Source organism: Mustela nigripes, chromosome 1 (assembly GCF_022355385.1).
Source record: "Mustela nigripes isolate SB6536 chromosome 1, MUSNIG.SB6536, whole genome shotgun sequence".
Classification (NCBI taxonomy): domain Eukaryota; kingdom Metazoa; phylum Chordata; class Mammalia; order Carnivora; family Mustelidae; genus Mustela; species Mustela nigripes.
In genome coordinates this window covers 19,406,631-19,423,249 of record NC_081557.1, presented here as the reverse complement: position 1 = coordinate 19,423,249, position 16,619 = coordinate 19,406,631, and positions in this window count along the sequence as shown.

Genomic DNA, 16,619 nt, shown 5'->3' with positions numbered 1-16,619 from the left:
GGACTGGAAGAGAGTATGCTGAGTGAAATAAGTCAAGCAGAAAGAGTCAATTATCATATGGTTTCACTTATTTGTGGAGCATAAGAAATAACACAGAGGACATGGGGAGATGGAGAGGAGAAGGGGGTTGAGGGAAATTGGAGGGGAAGATGAACCATGGGAGACTCTGGACTCTGAAAAACAATCTGAGGGTTTTGAAGGGCGGGGGGTGGGAGGTTGGGTGAGCCTGGTGGTGGGTATTATGGAGGGCAAATATTACATGGAGCACTGGGTGTGGTGCATGATCAATGAATACTGTTACACTGAAAATAAATAAAAAATGAGAAAATAAAATAAAACCAACACAATTAAAAAAAAAAAAAAGACACCAAGGGACCACCAATAAAGTCTGAGGAATTAATTTGGAGAAAAGCCCACCTGAATCTCTAAACCAGTAGCCAGAACCAGTTTTTATTCCATAAATAACCTTTTTTGGTTCATCTTTCTGGGTCAAAGGAGATCATCTTCCTTTAAATCTGTTCTGTCTCCTTACCTGTGTTGTTCCTTACCTAACTGTTGTGTGGTATGGTGAAATCAGTGGCTTATTCATTCCCTCCCTCAGCAAGTTCATTGAGAGCCTGCTGTGCTAGCTGCTGGGGATGGCACAGTGTAAGCTCACCTCCCTGTCTATACCTGCACTAGCACATGAGACTAGGAGAGAAACCATTTCCCATGTAGCATTTATCCACACACATAATCTCTCGAGCTGCCTGCTGGGAGACAGTCCCCGGGTAATCATGACTCAGCCCCCAAAGTGTTGACCGTTTGAGCTCTTCCTAATAGCCGATTGATCTAACTGGCTCTGATGAGCTTTCCAACCAAGAGAAGACTGTCCAACCTAGACAGGGCATTTTCAACAAGGGAAAACACAGATAAGCCATGATGCGTTACAACTTGCGGTAGAGGCTTAATCATTTGATTTTTCTCTACTTCTGCAGAATGATTTTTAAATATCACAAGTTAAACTGGTTCGCCTGAGTTGTTCTGATTTATGTCTGTGCCTCAAGGTTATTGACTAACAGATCAAGGCAGCAATTCTAAGTTCTGGTCAACCCAGAAGTGTCAGGGAAATAGCTGAGTTTTTACATAAGTGTTCCTCATATTTTCCCCAAATCTATATGTTGTGGTCATTAGAGTGCTGAACCAGAAGTTTCAAGAGTCCAGCTGAAATCGTGCTTTGTCTTGAAAACTCATGAGACCTCAGCTGGCCGTTCACCCCCCGCAGGCTCAGTCCGGTCTTTTCTCATTAGAGTCAGTTCTCTCTTGGGTCCCTTTCAAAACTGATACTCTTTGTGATTCTTGAATTGGATTTCTACGAATGTCCCGGTGCCCCAGACAGACAGCCCCCAAGCCATTGGACTTGACTTTGCATGTTGTTGACAGAACTAACCCTCCATGTTCCCATAGGTAGGGAGAGAGATAAGGAAAGTACTCTTAAGCTAGAAAAACTGCACATGAGCTCCTCACTTGTTGGTAAGGAAGGAATTTTTTGTGTCCATTAGGTTATAATGATGGCTATATTTATTTTCCTCATCATAAGATGTTCAAGGAATACCTTTGAGTCCAAACAAGTCAAAAAGAGAAGGCATTTTTTAACTTTGACAACCCAATACATTATTTGGTCCTAAAGAAGGTGTGTATTTTCATGACCCAGAAGTGTGAGATTAGCCAGGTACCAGGGTTTATTTCTATCAGGTTCTTCTTCCTTACCTCCTTCACTCTTCCAAACCTTATCAGCAACCACAAGGGCATGGCAAAGGTGTTAAGTAGGTATTTTGGTACCTAGGATTCCAGGAACTGCACCAGGCTTCTACCAGGACAATTTAGGTTTTCAAAGCCAAACCAACAGGATATAACTTGTTCTGTTCCCACTCCACCAAAAGAATAAAAGAAAAATTGCCAACTATGGTTTACACGTGACCACAGTAGTGCCAAAGAGAAGAGACATGATGGAAAGGACAAAACAATAAACTTGACGCTGCCATGTCTACCTCTACAGCGTGCACGTGCACGCACCTTCCGGCCATCCTCTCCCCCTTCCGTCTTCACCCTTCCCCACCATTAGAATTTCGCACAGATGACGCCCAAAAGCATAGGAGGTAATCCATTTTGGTGCCATTAGATTCTGAAAAAGGTCATCGCTCCATTTCTGCCCCCCCCAAACCCCAAGAAATCTCTTCTCCTCAATTTTCTGTCTCAGGCCAAATAACACAGTCACCCTTTTCCCCAAACTTTAGAGTCTCAAGCCTGTTTATGATAACAGTTTGTAAATTTGAATTTCAAGTAGGTTATTCATGAGTCAGTAAAAACAAAATGATGAACTGAATGTTCTGCTTCTAAATGACACAGAGTACCTTGGCCCATGGGGGTCTTATGATCTAGACTATACAGGGTATAGCAATTAAATGAAATTCAGATTATAAACATTAATCTTCCAATGCTTTTTCCCCCCACATAAATATAGGGTTTTAGAAAGATTAAAACAGTGACTACAGATAAATGTCAACAGAAAAACCATTAAAAATTATACCTGTGATGTCAATTTTTTTTTTCATAAGAAATAATTAACTTGGGGATAGGAAGCAGTGTTAACGTAACTGAAAGACCACAATATTCAAAACCTTCGTACTAGGCCAGCTTTGCAAAAAGCAGTTGTATGACCTCAGTTAAAATATCATTTCTTTGGCCTTTCTTTGCTCTTTATTCATTTGTAAATAAAAGATTTGGGTTGGATAGTTTCCAAATTTACTTTAAAAATCTAAAGTTTGATAACTCTATTTTAATTATAACTGATGCTTTCCTCACTGCCTTTTACCCTCAGTAATTGTCACTTAAACTAATCCTGACCCTATCCCAGACATTGATTAAAATTCTTTTTTGCTAACTCATCCCTTGGGGTATAATATCAATAGGAAAACCTTTGGGAGTTCAAGCCAGCTTAATAAAAAAGCCCTTCTTAATGACATCCTCTCAAGATCAGAGAGCTTCTCACAGGTTCTGGGAAGGGCACCTTTGTTTAAGTAATCACTCTTGCATCTGCCTTGGCGAGCTAAGGTGAAACATGTACAGAGGAGTTTTAGGTCCCCTCCTTCCCCCGATCTGCAGGACTACAAAGAGAGAGAGAGAGAGAGGGACTGTCAACCCACTCAGATATAGAGAAAGCAGAAGACACATAAGAGATACTGATCTGCTCTGCAAAATTTGATGACAAGTTTTCTAATCGTAAGTGACAACTCTCTCCTTTTTAATAAGAGCTATTGTCAGTTTTCCAACATGTCTTCTACTGGCAGCTACTGGTCAGGTAGTAAATGGAATAAATACACTGCTTGCCTCTCAGAATATATTTTTAATCTACAAGCTTTAAAAACCCTATGAATAAGAGAATAGTTCTCAGTAACTGCTCTCAGAAGGAATTTGCTATATCCATGGCAATATATTTTAATATGATAAACAACTTCTTTTTCTAATGTTGTAAGTCATTTATGCTCATTATGGAAAAATTTTAAAATACAGAAAAGCATGGAGAAGGACAATTAAATTTACATGTACCCAGAATTCTGTTTTTTTTTTTTTTCTGAACAATTTGGTGTGAGTGCATGCATATCCTGTATTTGTTATGTCTATTTTTACATCTATTGTTATAGTTGAGATCACAGTGGAGCTGTTCTCAGTGATTCAGTGATGACACACCCATCCATCTCCTTTAGAACACCAGAGTGTAAGGGGCATTGTCCGGGGTTAGCCGTCCCTGGGGATTTTCCTTGTCCCAGGTGCTTTGGTAAGCTCACAGATCTCATGGCAGCAGCTAAAGGGAATTCTACTTGCCACACATCACAGCTTCCCATGCTTCCAGAACAGGTCTGATGCTACCTAGACCCCTTCAAAGACACATTCCTAAACAAGACTACCTACATATTTGCTTAATCCAACTCTGCTTTTGCGAATGCTTTCAAATCTTCTCTGAGATAGGTTCTTGACAACTGCAGGTGGAGCGTTATTGGAACATCTCTTGTTTAGCCGGTCAGAAAGCTTTTACCAAGCCTTCTACTCAGTGTGTACTCAAAATTACAGAGGACTCTACATCACATGAAATACCATTAATCTTGGCTTTGATGCAGCAGGCGTGGGGAAGGTCAAGTCTTCGCTGAATTACTATTCTCTGAGTCCTTATTATAAACTGCTGGAGGACACGCTTGGTACCTGCTATGTGTTGGTTCTCACCTTGGCACCGAGCACCCTAACTCAAAAAAATATGTGTGAGTTGATTTTAATGTAATCACCAAGAAGAGAACTGCTCATTTTTTGATCACTGAATATCCCACAGCCACTCTTTGGTTCTCTCTTGGGAAACAGCCTCAAGGCAGGTGGAAAGACCATCTGTGATGAGTGAGGAAGCCATAGAGACAAGAGCACTTGCTCTCTGATCACAGCAGGAACTAGGACTAGAATGCAGACTTGGGGTAATTCACCAAGTCCCTTGTTCCATTCAACCCTTTGGTACCATCCTAAAGAGTTCTGCTCCCTTTTGTTTATGAAACTTTTGCATGTGGGTTATTTCATTAACTTCAGCAGCATTTATTGAGAATCTGATATGTGTCCAGTATAGGAAAAGTTCTCATGGTCTACAGCTTTGATATATATACTATATAAGTTGGGCAGTACTGAATTCAAACCTCAGCTCTACTTCTTACTAATCCATTACTTTAGGTAAGAGAATTGGTCTCTCCGTGCCTCAGTTTCTTCATCTACAAAATGAGAATGGTAGCAGAATATATCTTTTGGAGTTATTTGTTATCATCCTTATCTTTATTATTATAGCATGTGATAGACATCATGCAAGGCACACACAAAAAATGCAACCATCAGTCAAAGGACAGTAGACATCCTATGAACCAAAAGAAACTAAATGCCAAATGAGCTGGTATGTGCTCAATGAATTCAGAGAAGGTGGGTCACTAAGAGCTAGGGTGATCCAAAAAAAGTATCATGGGGAAGAAGGTACTTCAACTGTGTTATAGAAAAGAATGTACTGTGAGCACAGGGGTAAGAGGATGTAAGAGTGGATACAGCAAGGAAGCCCAGCTAAGGAAGGATTGACTAACCAATGATTTTAGATTTCCTCCATAGGCACGCAATCTAGAAGCAGGATATCCCATAAGATTGGTTAGAGGTCAATATCTGGCCTCCTCTGATCAGTCCCAACTTGGCAATAGAGACAAAAATTAGGGAAGCTGTCAGTAATTAATCAAGTCTTGGCTATGTGGGGCTGATTGCCTCAGAAGTTACTGTTCAGCTTCCTGGATTGTCATCAGAGATAGCTATCTAGCTTCCTGCAAGTCTGACTTACAGCAGGCTGGCTTCCTGGTTGGTTTATGTAGATCAAGGGTTTGGTTGCTGCAGCTTGTGAGCCAAATTTCTATTTTTACATATGGTCTGGCTATTGTCTGTTTGTATATTCAGTATCCATCTAGCAGAGAAGTGGAGATGAGAGCAAAACAAAAGAGATTAGAATGATGAGAGTTGGATGGGGGAGACCTGTTTTAGAAGAAGTAGTCAAGAAGGCATCTTTAAAGAGGTGACAACTAAGATCTTAAAGATGAGAAAGGGTTAGCCATTTGAGGGGCAGGTGGAAAAGCATTCCAGGCAGAAAGGCCAAGAAAATACTCTGCACCAGAAAGTGAATAAGATGTTCAAAGACGTGAGTCAAGATCAGTGTAACTGAATAGGAGTAAGTACGGGAGAGGGCATGAGATAAGGTTTGAGGAGGGAGAGAACTGTGAATGCCATAGGGGAGAATAGATTCTGTTAATGTAGGGAGCTTAAAGTGAGAAAATTAAGGAAGGTGTGCAGTAGTCCAGGTGATGGAATGTGATACAGTGGTCTGGATTAAGACAGTGGGGAATAGAGATGAAGAGAAGGGGTCATTTCCTTGAGATGTTTGAAGAAACAACAAAGAGGACTTGTTCATGGCCTGAAGAAGATAGATGCAGTGAGGGGTGGGGATAAAGGGAGGAAACAGAATTCCAGTGATCATGGCATTTACAGAAATAAGAGTACTTGGTAAAGAGGAAAATAAGTTTTGGTTGGGGTGGGGAGGTGGAATCTAATTCCAAAGTTATTGGTCAATTCAGCTGAAAAACAAATCAACAACAAAAAATGGAATTGCTTGAGGCGCCTGGGGCGCTCAGTGGGTTAAGCCGCTGCCTTCTGCTCAGCAGAGAGCCTGCTTCCCACTCTCTCTCTCTCTCTGCCAGTCTCTCTGCCTACCTGTGATCTCTCTCTGTCAAATAAATAAATAAAATCTTAAAAAAAAAAGGAATTGCTTGACATTGAGTGGTCCAGTGACCTGATCTATCAGTCACTCTTGAAGTATCCCATATCATCATACACAAGGTGTGGTCCTTTCCTGCTTGTAATCTAGTGGAGACAAAGAGAAGTGGCCAGGCTCAGTCAGTAAGAATGAAAACTTTCTCAGCTCTTGACCTTGCTTTGTATTTTATGGCTTGAACTAAAGCTATCAGAAGAAAACTTCCAGATTCCCACCACAGCATCTGCCAACTGCTGATGTCTAGACCCATGTCTTGTGCTTTCTGTCCTGTTACCATTGGAGAGTTGTCCATGCTCCAATCTGAAGCCGGTTCCTCCAGTGTGCTCCCCATCCCATCTTTTCTCACCATTTCAGGGACATTGATTCAGTAATCTCTTCTCTCATTACTGGGCTATTCTCATCAACACACAGAGCCACTGCTCTTGCTTCCATCATCAACAAATAACTACCAAAAAAAAAAAAAAAAAAAACCCTGCAAAATCAATTTTAAAATCTTTGTTTCCCTTTGACTCTACTTCCCCTCTTAGCCAATGCCCCAGTTCATTGCTCTTATTTTCAGGAAAACTTCTTGAGAGAATTGTCTCTTTTTGATGTCTGCAATTCCACTCAACCATTCCCTTTATTTTTCCTGTGTTCACATGTATTGAGATATAATTTACGTACTGTAAAACGTATCTTTTTAAAGTGCACATATTTATGAATTTTGACAAATGCATATAGTCCTGTAGCCAGCACCAAAATAAAAAATATATAACATACCCGTTTCCTAAAAAAGTTCCTTTGTGCCCCTCTCTGATCAATTTCTTCTCTCCATTCCTCTCTAGTGACTACTGATTTGCTATTTGTCCCTATATTTTTGCCTTTTCCAAAATATTTATATTGCTGGGAAGTCAAGTGTATGGATGTACCACAATTTGTTTATCCATTAACCAATTAATAGACATTTGGATCGTTTCTTGGGTTGGTCAATTACAAATAAAGCTTACACAAGCATTTACATTTGCAGGTCTTTGCAAACACTCCTTCCTATCTTTGGCTTGTGTTTTTATATGTTTAACACTAACTTGTCAAAGAAAAAATTTTTAATTTGGATGAAGCCAAATTTATTCATATTTTATAGTTTGTGGGGTTTTTTTGATCAAATCTAAGAAATCTTTGTGTAACTCAACATCATAAGTATCTCATGCTTTCTTCTAAAAATGTTGTAGCTTTAAGTCTGACTTTTGTCTATGGTCTGCACAAAATTAGTTTTTGTATATGGAGCGTGGCAAAGTGGAAGTTCAGTGTTTTTGCATCTCGCTGCCCAATAGTTCCTGCTGTGTCTCTTTGAGAAAACTATTTTTTCTGTACAGATTACTTTGGCTTCTTTACCAAAAATCGATTTTACGTGGGTCTATGAGTCTATTTCTGGACCCTCTCTCCTGTTCTTTATTCCCTATATCTGTCTTTGCTAGGAACACATTGTTTTAATTACTGTGGCTTGATAGACAGTCTTAAAATAAGTAATTTGAGTCCTTCAGTTTTGTTCTTTTCTTTAAAATTGTTTCAGCAATTCTATGTCTTTTGTTACCTAATAGATAATTTAGAATCATATTTTCTTCTTATATAAATATAGCCTGCTAGGATTCTCATTGGGATTCCATCGATCTTGTAGATCAAATAAATAGAACTGATATTGTAATCATAATGAGACTTCCAGTTCCCAAGCATGATAAGGCTCTGCATTTATTTAAGTTCTCATTTAATTTCTCTCAGAAATGTTTTATAATTTGCAGCATATAAATCTTGCACATATTCTGTTTGTTACACTTCTAAGTGTCTTGTGTTTGTTGATTTGCCATAAATAAGACTGTGCTTCCATTTCAACTTTCAGCTGTTCTTTGCTAGTCCTTAAAAATAAAATTGAGTTTTAAATGTTGATCTTGTATCTTATAACCTTGTTAAACTTACTCGCCAGTTTTATTAGCTTTTTTGGTTAGATTCCTTATGCTTTTCTACATCCATAATCATGTTGTCTGCAAACAAAGGTAGCTTTATTTCCTTCTTCCAATCTGTATGTCTTTTAAATATATATATTTTTTATGGCCTTATTTCACTGCCTCAGACTACTAGTAAAATGTTAAGTTAAGGAAATGAGAGTAAACATACTTGCCTTGGGTCTATATCTATTAAAAAGTCTTGAATTGTTTATGAAAAGCCTTCCCCTCCCCCTCAGTTCCATGCTCAGATGATTTTCCTGGTGAAATCTACCCAATATTTGAGGAATAAATGAAACCAATTTTACACAAACCTTAATCATTGAACACTGAACATTAAGTATGATGCAGTCTGTAGGTACTCAGTAATTAAAGAAGTTTCCTTGTGTTCTTAGTTTGCTGACCCTTTTAAAAATAATTTTACTACATTATTTTTCTATATCAATTGAGATGATCATATGATTTCTTGTTTTTAGTTTGTTGATTGATTACTTGATTGAAAAAAGAGACTGTTGAGCCAAACTTGCATTTCTGGGATAAATCTAACTTGGTTATGATGTATTTCTTATTTTTTTATATATTCTGGATATGACTTGCTAAAATTTTTTGGAGGACTTTGTGTTCCTTTGATATGTAGTTTTCTTTTCTTATAATTCTTTTCTTCCTGGTTTTGGTTATCTGGGTAATTCTGGCCTTGATAAATGACTTCAGATATGTTCTTCCTTCCTCTATTTTCTGAAAATTTTCATTAAAAAATTGTTAAATTTCTTCCTTAAATGTTTAGGAGGTTTTACCAGTAAAACCATCTGATCCTGGAGTCTTTTGGGGAAAGGTTTTTAACAATGAAGTCAGATTCTTTTAGGTATGTCCCTATGTGGATTACATGTTTCTTCTTCAGTAATCTATGGTAGAATATATCTTTTGAGGAATTTATCCATTTCATCCAAATTAGAGAAAATCAACAAACTCAAAAGTTGTTTCTTTGAAAAGATAAAACTCACACACCTCTAGCTAAAATGATCAAGAAGAAAAATGAAGAAAGACTCAAATTATTCAAGACAGGAATGAAAGAGGAGATTCAGAACAGCCAGGACAATCTTGTAAAAGAACACAGTCTGCTCAATTTCCAAACTTACTAGAAACTATAGTAATCAAGCCTGTGTGGTATGGGCATAAGGATAGATGTACAAATCAATGATATAGAATTGCAGGTCCAGAAATAGAACTTCACATTCACGATCAATTGATTTTCAACAAGAGTGAAGACAAATCAGTTAAGAAAGAATAGTCTTTTCAACAAATATTCCAAGAACACCTAGTTATCCACTTGCCAGAGATTGAAAAATCAAGGGTCCAAATGGATCCTTACCTTTTACCTTACACAAAATCAACTGAAAGTAGATCCTAGATCAAAACATACAAAATCTAAACTATAGACCTCAAAAACTATACAACTCTTAGATTAAAAATATGGAAGTAAATCTTCATGAAATTCATTGAAAGATAGTTTCTTTTTTTTTCTTAAGATTGTATTTATTTATTTGATAGAGAGAGACACAGCTAGAGAGGAAACATAAACAGGGGGAGTGGGAGAAGGAGAACCAGGCTTCCTGTTGAGCAAGGAGCCCAATGCTGGCCTCAATCCCAGGACCCTGGGATCATGATCTGAGCTGCAGGTAGATGCTTAATGACTGAGCCACCCAGGCACCTCATGAATGGTAGTTTCTTAAAATAACACCCAAAGCACAAGAAACAACAACAAAACAGATAAATTGGACTTCATCCCAACTAAAAACTTGTGCTTCACTGGCCTGCCAAGAAAGTAAAAAGACAACCCACAGAAGGAGAGAAAATATTTGCAAAACGAAAGCTGACAAGGGCCATGTACATGAATATATAAAGAACACTTACAATTCAGCAATAAAAAGACAAATAACCCAATTAAGAAATGAAATAAGTTTGAATACCATCTCTCTAAAGAAGATATACCAACGGCCAATAAACACATGAAAAGATGCTCAACATCATGTCATTAGGGAAGTTCAAATAGAAATTGCAATGAGATGTCCCTCGCACCCACTAGGATAGTTATAATCAAAGAGATACACATAATACGTGTTGGTGGGGATGTAGAGATATTGGAATCTATTACACCACTGGTAGGAATGTAAAATGATGCACCAACTGTGGCAAATAGTTTGGTACTTCCTCAATAGGTTAAACATAGAGTTACTATATGCCCTACTACATGATACTTGTAGGTGCATACCCAAGAGAACTGAAAACATATGTCCAAACAAAAACTTGTACACAAATGCTCATATCAACATTCTTCATAGCTTAAAGTGGAAACAACCCAAACACCCATCCACAGATGGATGGATAAACAAAAATATGGTATATCCATACCCTGGAATATGGTTCAACAATAAAAAGGAAGAAAGTACTGATGCATGCTACAACTTGGATGAACACTGAAAATATCATGTTAAGTGGAGAAGCCAGTCACAAACGACCACATTACATTTCATATAATTCTGTTTATATGAAAAATCCAGAAGAGGCACACTATAGAGGCATAAAATAGTTGCCAGGGTAGTAGGAACAGACTGACTACTAATGTGCATGGGGTTTCTTTTTATGGAAATGTTCTAAAATTAGATTACAGTGACGGTTGCACAGCTCTTTCAATAGACTAAAACCCACTGCACTTTAGATGGGTAAATCACATACTATAGTATGTGACTATCACAATAAAGCAGTTTTAAAAAAATCATTCCTGGGGCACCTGGATGGCTCAGTCATTAAGCATCTGCCCTTGGCTCAGGTCCTGATCCTGGTGTCCTGGGGTCGAGTCCCGCATCAGGCTCTCCGCTCTGCGGGAAGCCTGCTTCTCCCTCTCTCATTCCCCCTGCTTGTGTTCCCTCTTGTATTGTGTCTCTTTCTGTCAAATAAATAAGTAAAATCTTTAAAAAATAAAAAATAATAAAAAATAAATGTAAAAAATCATTCTTGACTCCTTTCTTTCACAATCCATGTCCAGAGTATAAGGAAATCCTGTTGGCTCATGTACCTTCAAAATACAACCTGAATCCAACTACCACTTGCCTCTTCCATCTCTCCTGCCTTATCTAAGCCTCATCATCTCTCATGAGCTCCTGCAGTAGCCCCTAAGAGATCTCTTTACTTTATCCTTGTCCTCCTACAGTCTCTACACAATAGGCAGTGGAAGCCTTTTAAAATCTAGGTCGGGGCACCTGGGTGACTCAGTCATTAAGCGTCTGCCTTTGGCTCAGGTGATGATCCCCAGGGTCCTGGGATCGAGCCCTACATTGGGCTCCCTGCTGGGCAGGAAGACTGCTTCTCTCTCTCATTCCCGATGCTTGTGTTCCCTCTCTTGCTATGTCTCTCTGTCAAATAAATAAATAAAATCTTAAAAAAAAAACAATAAAATAAAACTTAGGTCAGATCATGGCCTTCCTCTACTCAAAGCCATGCAATAATTAACAAAATCCAGCAGGGGGAAAACTATAGGTCCAACTGACCTTGTACTTTGACACATATACTATAAGAGAAAGATCGCCACTGTTGTTCAACATAGTACTAGAAGTCCTAGCAACAGCAATCAGACAACAAAAAGAAGAAAAGGTATTCAAATTGGCAATGAAGAAGTCAAACTCTCTCTCTTCTCAGATGACATGATACTTTTTATGGAAAACCCAAAGACTCCATGCCCCAACTACTAGAACTCATACAGAAATTCATACAGAAATGTGGCAGGATACAAAATCAATGTACAGAAATCAGTTGCTTTCTTATGCACTAACAATGAAAATATAGAAAGGGAAATTAAGAGAACCAATTCCATTTACTGTAGCGCCAAGAACCATAAGATAACTGGGAATAAACCTAACCGAAGAGGTAAAGGATCTGTACTCGAGGAACTACAGAACACTCATGAAAGAAACTGAAGAAGACACAAAAAGATGGAAGAGCATTCCACGCTCAGAATAAACATTGTTAAAATGTCTATACTGGGGACGCCTGGGTGGCTCAGTTGGTTAAGCAGCTGCCTTTGGCTCAGGTCATGATCCCAGCATCCCGGGATCCAGTCCCACATCGGGCTCCTTGCTCCGCAGGGAGCCTGCTTCTCCCTCTAACTTTGCCTCCCACTCTGTCTGCCTGTGCTCGCTCTCACTCTCTCTCTCTGACAAATAAATAAATAAATAATCTTTTAAAAAAAATGTCTATCCTGCCTAGAGCAATCTATACTTTCAATGCCATCTCGATCAAAATTCCACTTGCATTTTTCAAAGAAAGAGCTGGAACAAACAATCCTGAAATCTGTATGGAACCAGAAGAGACCCCAGATTGCTAAGTAAATGTTGAAAAAGAAAAACAAAACTGAGAGCATCATGTTGTCTGATTCCAAGCTTTACTACAAAGCTGTGGTCACCAAGACAGCATGGTACTGGCACAAAAACAGACACATAGACCAGTGGAACAGAGTAGAGAGCCAAGATATGGACCCTCAACTCCATGGTCAAATAATTTTTGACAAAGCAGGAAAAAATATACAGTGGAAAAAAAATAGTCTCTTCAATCAATGGTGCTGGGAAAATTGGACAGCTATGTGTAGAATGAAACTCCACCATTCTCTTATGCCATACACAAAGATAAACTCAAAATGGATGAAAGACCTCAACATGAGGCAGGAATCTATCAAAATCCTAGAGAAAAACATAGGCAATAACCTCTTCGACATCGGCCACACCAACTTCTTTCAAGATATGTCTCCAAAGGCAAAGGAAACAAAAGCGAAAATGAACTTTTGGGACTTCATCAAGATCAAAAGCTTCTGCATAGCAAAGGAAAGATGTAACCCATGGAATGGCAGAAGATATTCGCAAATGACACTACAGACAAAGGGCTGATATCCAAGATCTATAAAGAACTCCTCAAACTTAACTCACAAAAAACAGATAATCATGTCAAAAAATGGGCACAAGACATGGACAGACACTTGTCCAAAGGAGACATACAAATGGCTAACAGACATATGAAAAAATGTTCATCATCATTAGCCATCAGGGAGATTCGAATCAAAACCACATCAAAATACCACTTTACACCAGTTAGAATGGCCAAAATCAACAAGACAGTAAACAAAAAGTGTTGGAGAAGATGTGGAGAAAGGGAAACCCTCTTACACTGTTGGTGGGAATGCAAGTTGGTGCAGCCACTTTGGAAGACAGTGTGGAGATTCCTTTAAAAATTAAAAATAGGGCACCTGAGTCGCCCAGTGGGCTCGGCCTCTGCCTTAGCCTCAGGTCATGATCTCAGAGTCCTGGGATCAAGCCCCGCATCAGGCTCTCTGCTCCTCAGGGAGCCTGATTCCCCCCTTCTCTCTGCCTGCCTCTCTGCCTACTTGTGATCTCTCTCTGAGAGATAAATGAATAAAATCTTTAAAAAAAAGGAAATTAAAAATAGAGCTACCCTATGACCCTGGAATTGCACTACTGAGTATTCACCTCAAAGATACAGATGTAGTGAAAAGAAGGGCCATCTGTACCCTAATGTTCATAGCAGCAACAACCACAGTCACCCAAATGTGGAAAGAACTAAGACGGCCTTCATGGGACAACTGGATAAAGAAGATATGGTCCATATATACAATGGAGTATTATGCCTCCATCAGAAAGGATGAATACCCAACTTTTGTATCAACATGGATGGGACTAGAAGAGATTATGCTGAGTGATATAAGTCAAGTAGAGAGAGTCAATTACCGTATGGTTTCACTTACTTGTGGAGCATAAGGAATAACACAGAGGACATTGGGAGATGGAGAGGAGAAGGGAGTTGGGGGAAATCGGAGGGAGAGACAAACCATAAGAGACTATGGACTCTGAGAAACAAACTGAGGGTTTTGGAGGGTAGGGGGTAGGGGGTTGGGTGAACCTGGTAGTGGGTATTAAGGAAGACATGTACTGCATGAAGCACTGGGTGTGGTGCATAAACAATGAATTCTGGAACACTGAAAATAAATTAAATTTAATTTAATTTAAAAAAAAAGAAAAGGATGAAGAGGACTAGCGGGCTAAAAGTGACTTAAGAGACAAATTAGGATTAAACTCTCACCACCAGGGATGAGATGCAAACAGAGAGAAACCCAACAAGTGATCAACAGAAAAGACAGGAAGGTCGTCCCATTTGCACAGAGGCAGGGAATGTGGATTGGGACAGAGCCTGGGGAGGCGCTTCTGAGGAGACTGGTGAAGGTCCTTCTTGACCTGGAAGGTGGTTTAAAGAGTACAGGTCTCATTACAATTCATCAAGCAATACGTTTGTTTTATGTGGGATGCTGTGTCTTTTATTTTACAACAAAAATGTGAAGAACACAAACTCTACCATGGTTCTCCCTATCCGTCAGTGAAAAGCCAAAGTCTTAAAATAGTTCACGAGGCCACACAGGACATGACCCATGGCTGCCTCTTGAGTCATTCCTTGCTTCCACTTTGCTCCTCCATGCCTACCTTTCCTCACAGCACTCCAGCCAGCGTCACCCCCCTGCCTTTTCTTGAATATTCCAGGCTCTTCCCTCAGCCAGCACATCCCTCTGGCTAATCCCCTCAACCCCATCAAGACATCAAGACTTGCTCTGATCTCATGTTCTTGAGGAGGAGGACTTGTCCACCTCCCTATATTAACCCCTTCCTTCTACTGTTTTCCACAATCTCTATCACCTTCTATTTTCAGACAGGCTTCACCTATTTACTCTACCCATCTTTGGGGTCTGTCACTTGTTTAGGACATAAGGTCCCTAAGAGCTTTTTCCACAGATGCATCTTACATGATAAGGTAAGCCTGAGGCAAGGCCTGAGTCTCTGGACTGGTGAAGGCACACGGGCCCCTTTATATTGGCACAGCAAAGAAGAATAAGCCATTGGAGCCAGGCTTCCGTTACCCTTGCCCCCACAGACCAAAGAGGACTGATGTCAATAATGGGAGTTGTGGGATACCACATAACAAAAATCTCCCCCAAGCAATTTTCTATTCTGTGGCTCTATTCTGAGGGGCCTGTGGTAGGAAGCCCTATATGTCATTAGAACCTCGGAGGTGGTAAGAAATAGTCTCATGATAGGAGATAGAGTGGTGAGGGGAGATGGCCTCTGAGCAGCTCTCTGGAAGCCTCACATGCTCTTGTGTTCCGGAAGGACTGCAAGGCATTCTGTCAAGACCCAGAGGACTGTGGTTGGAGCATGTACATGCAAGGTCTTTGTGGGTACATGCAAAGCTCCCTGGGCACCAGGCAGAGCTGTTCTCCTGCAAGCAGGCACTCAATAAATATTCACGTCATGAATATATTAATAGCGGAAACCCACCCAGCTGGTAGGATCTATAAGGAGAGAGAACAGGAGCTATGAATACATCGTCTCTTTCATAAATTCTTTTTAAAAGGAACAGTGTGGTTCAGAGTGGGAAGCCCGTGCTCTGGAGCCAGACCGTCCAGGTTCCAAATGCAGCTTGGCCACGGGGTGGCTGGACAAGCTTGGGCAAATAGGTGGTGCAGGAGCGATTGCTACAATCTTTATTAACTCATATTAAATTTGAATATAAGATTTTACATTTGAAAAGATTCCTTGGTGCCTTTGCTTTCTTTCCAGCCACACCCTCTACCCCTGTGCTCGCCATGTGCCCCAAGTCCCTCATGAAAATGCCTGGTTTTGCATTGCACCGATGATTTGACTGTTGTTATGTTTTTGATAAATTATGGAGATAATAGAACCGCCCCATGGAAGATGGAGAAAAGAAAAGAAAAATCACTCCTATCTAACAAGGTCAGCGTAGTGGCTGCGGCCATTTTAATATAATCTTTTTCCAGTATTCTATAGATTTTCGGAGGACATAATATGTGTGCTGTTATTGATTTCCATTTTCAGAAGAGAAATCAGTAACACAGAGAGACTTCATAGCTTGCCCAGGATCACACCCAGTCAGAGCTGGAAGTGGAACCTATGTTGTCAGCTGCCGAATGTGTTGTGCCATCATAGCAAATGAACAATTCTACATTCTCAGAAGGCTGTCTTAGTCCATTCAGGTTGCTGTAACAAAATACAACAGACTGGTTGGCTGCTAACAGCAGAAATTTATTGCCCACCATTCTGGAGGCTGGAAGTCCACGAACAGGGTGCTGGCACTGTTGGTTTCTGCTGAGAACCCTCTTCTGGGTTGTGGACTGCCAACTTCTCATTGAATTCTCACATGGCAGAAAG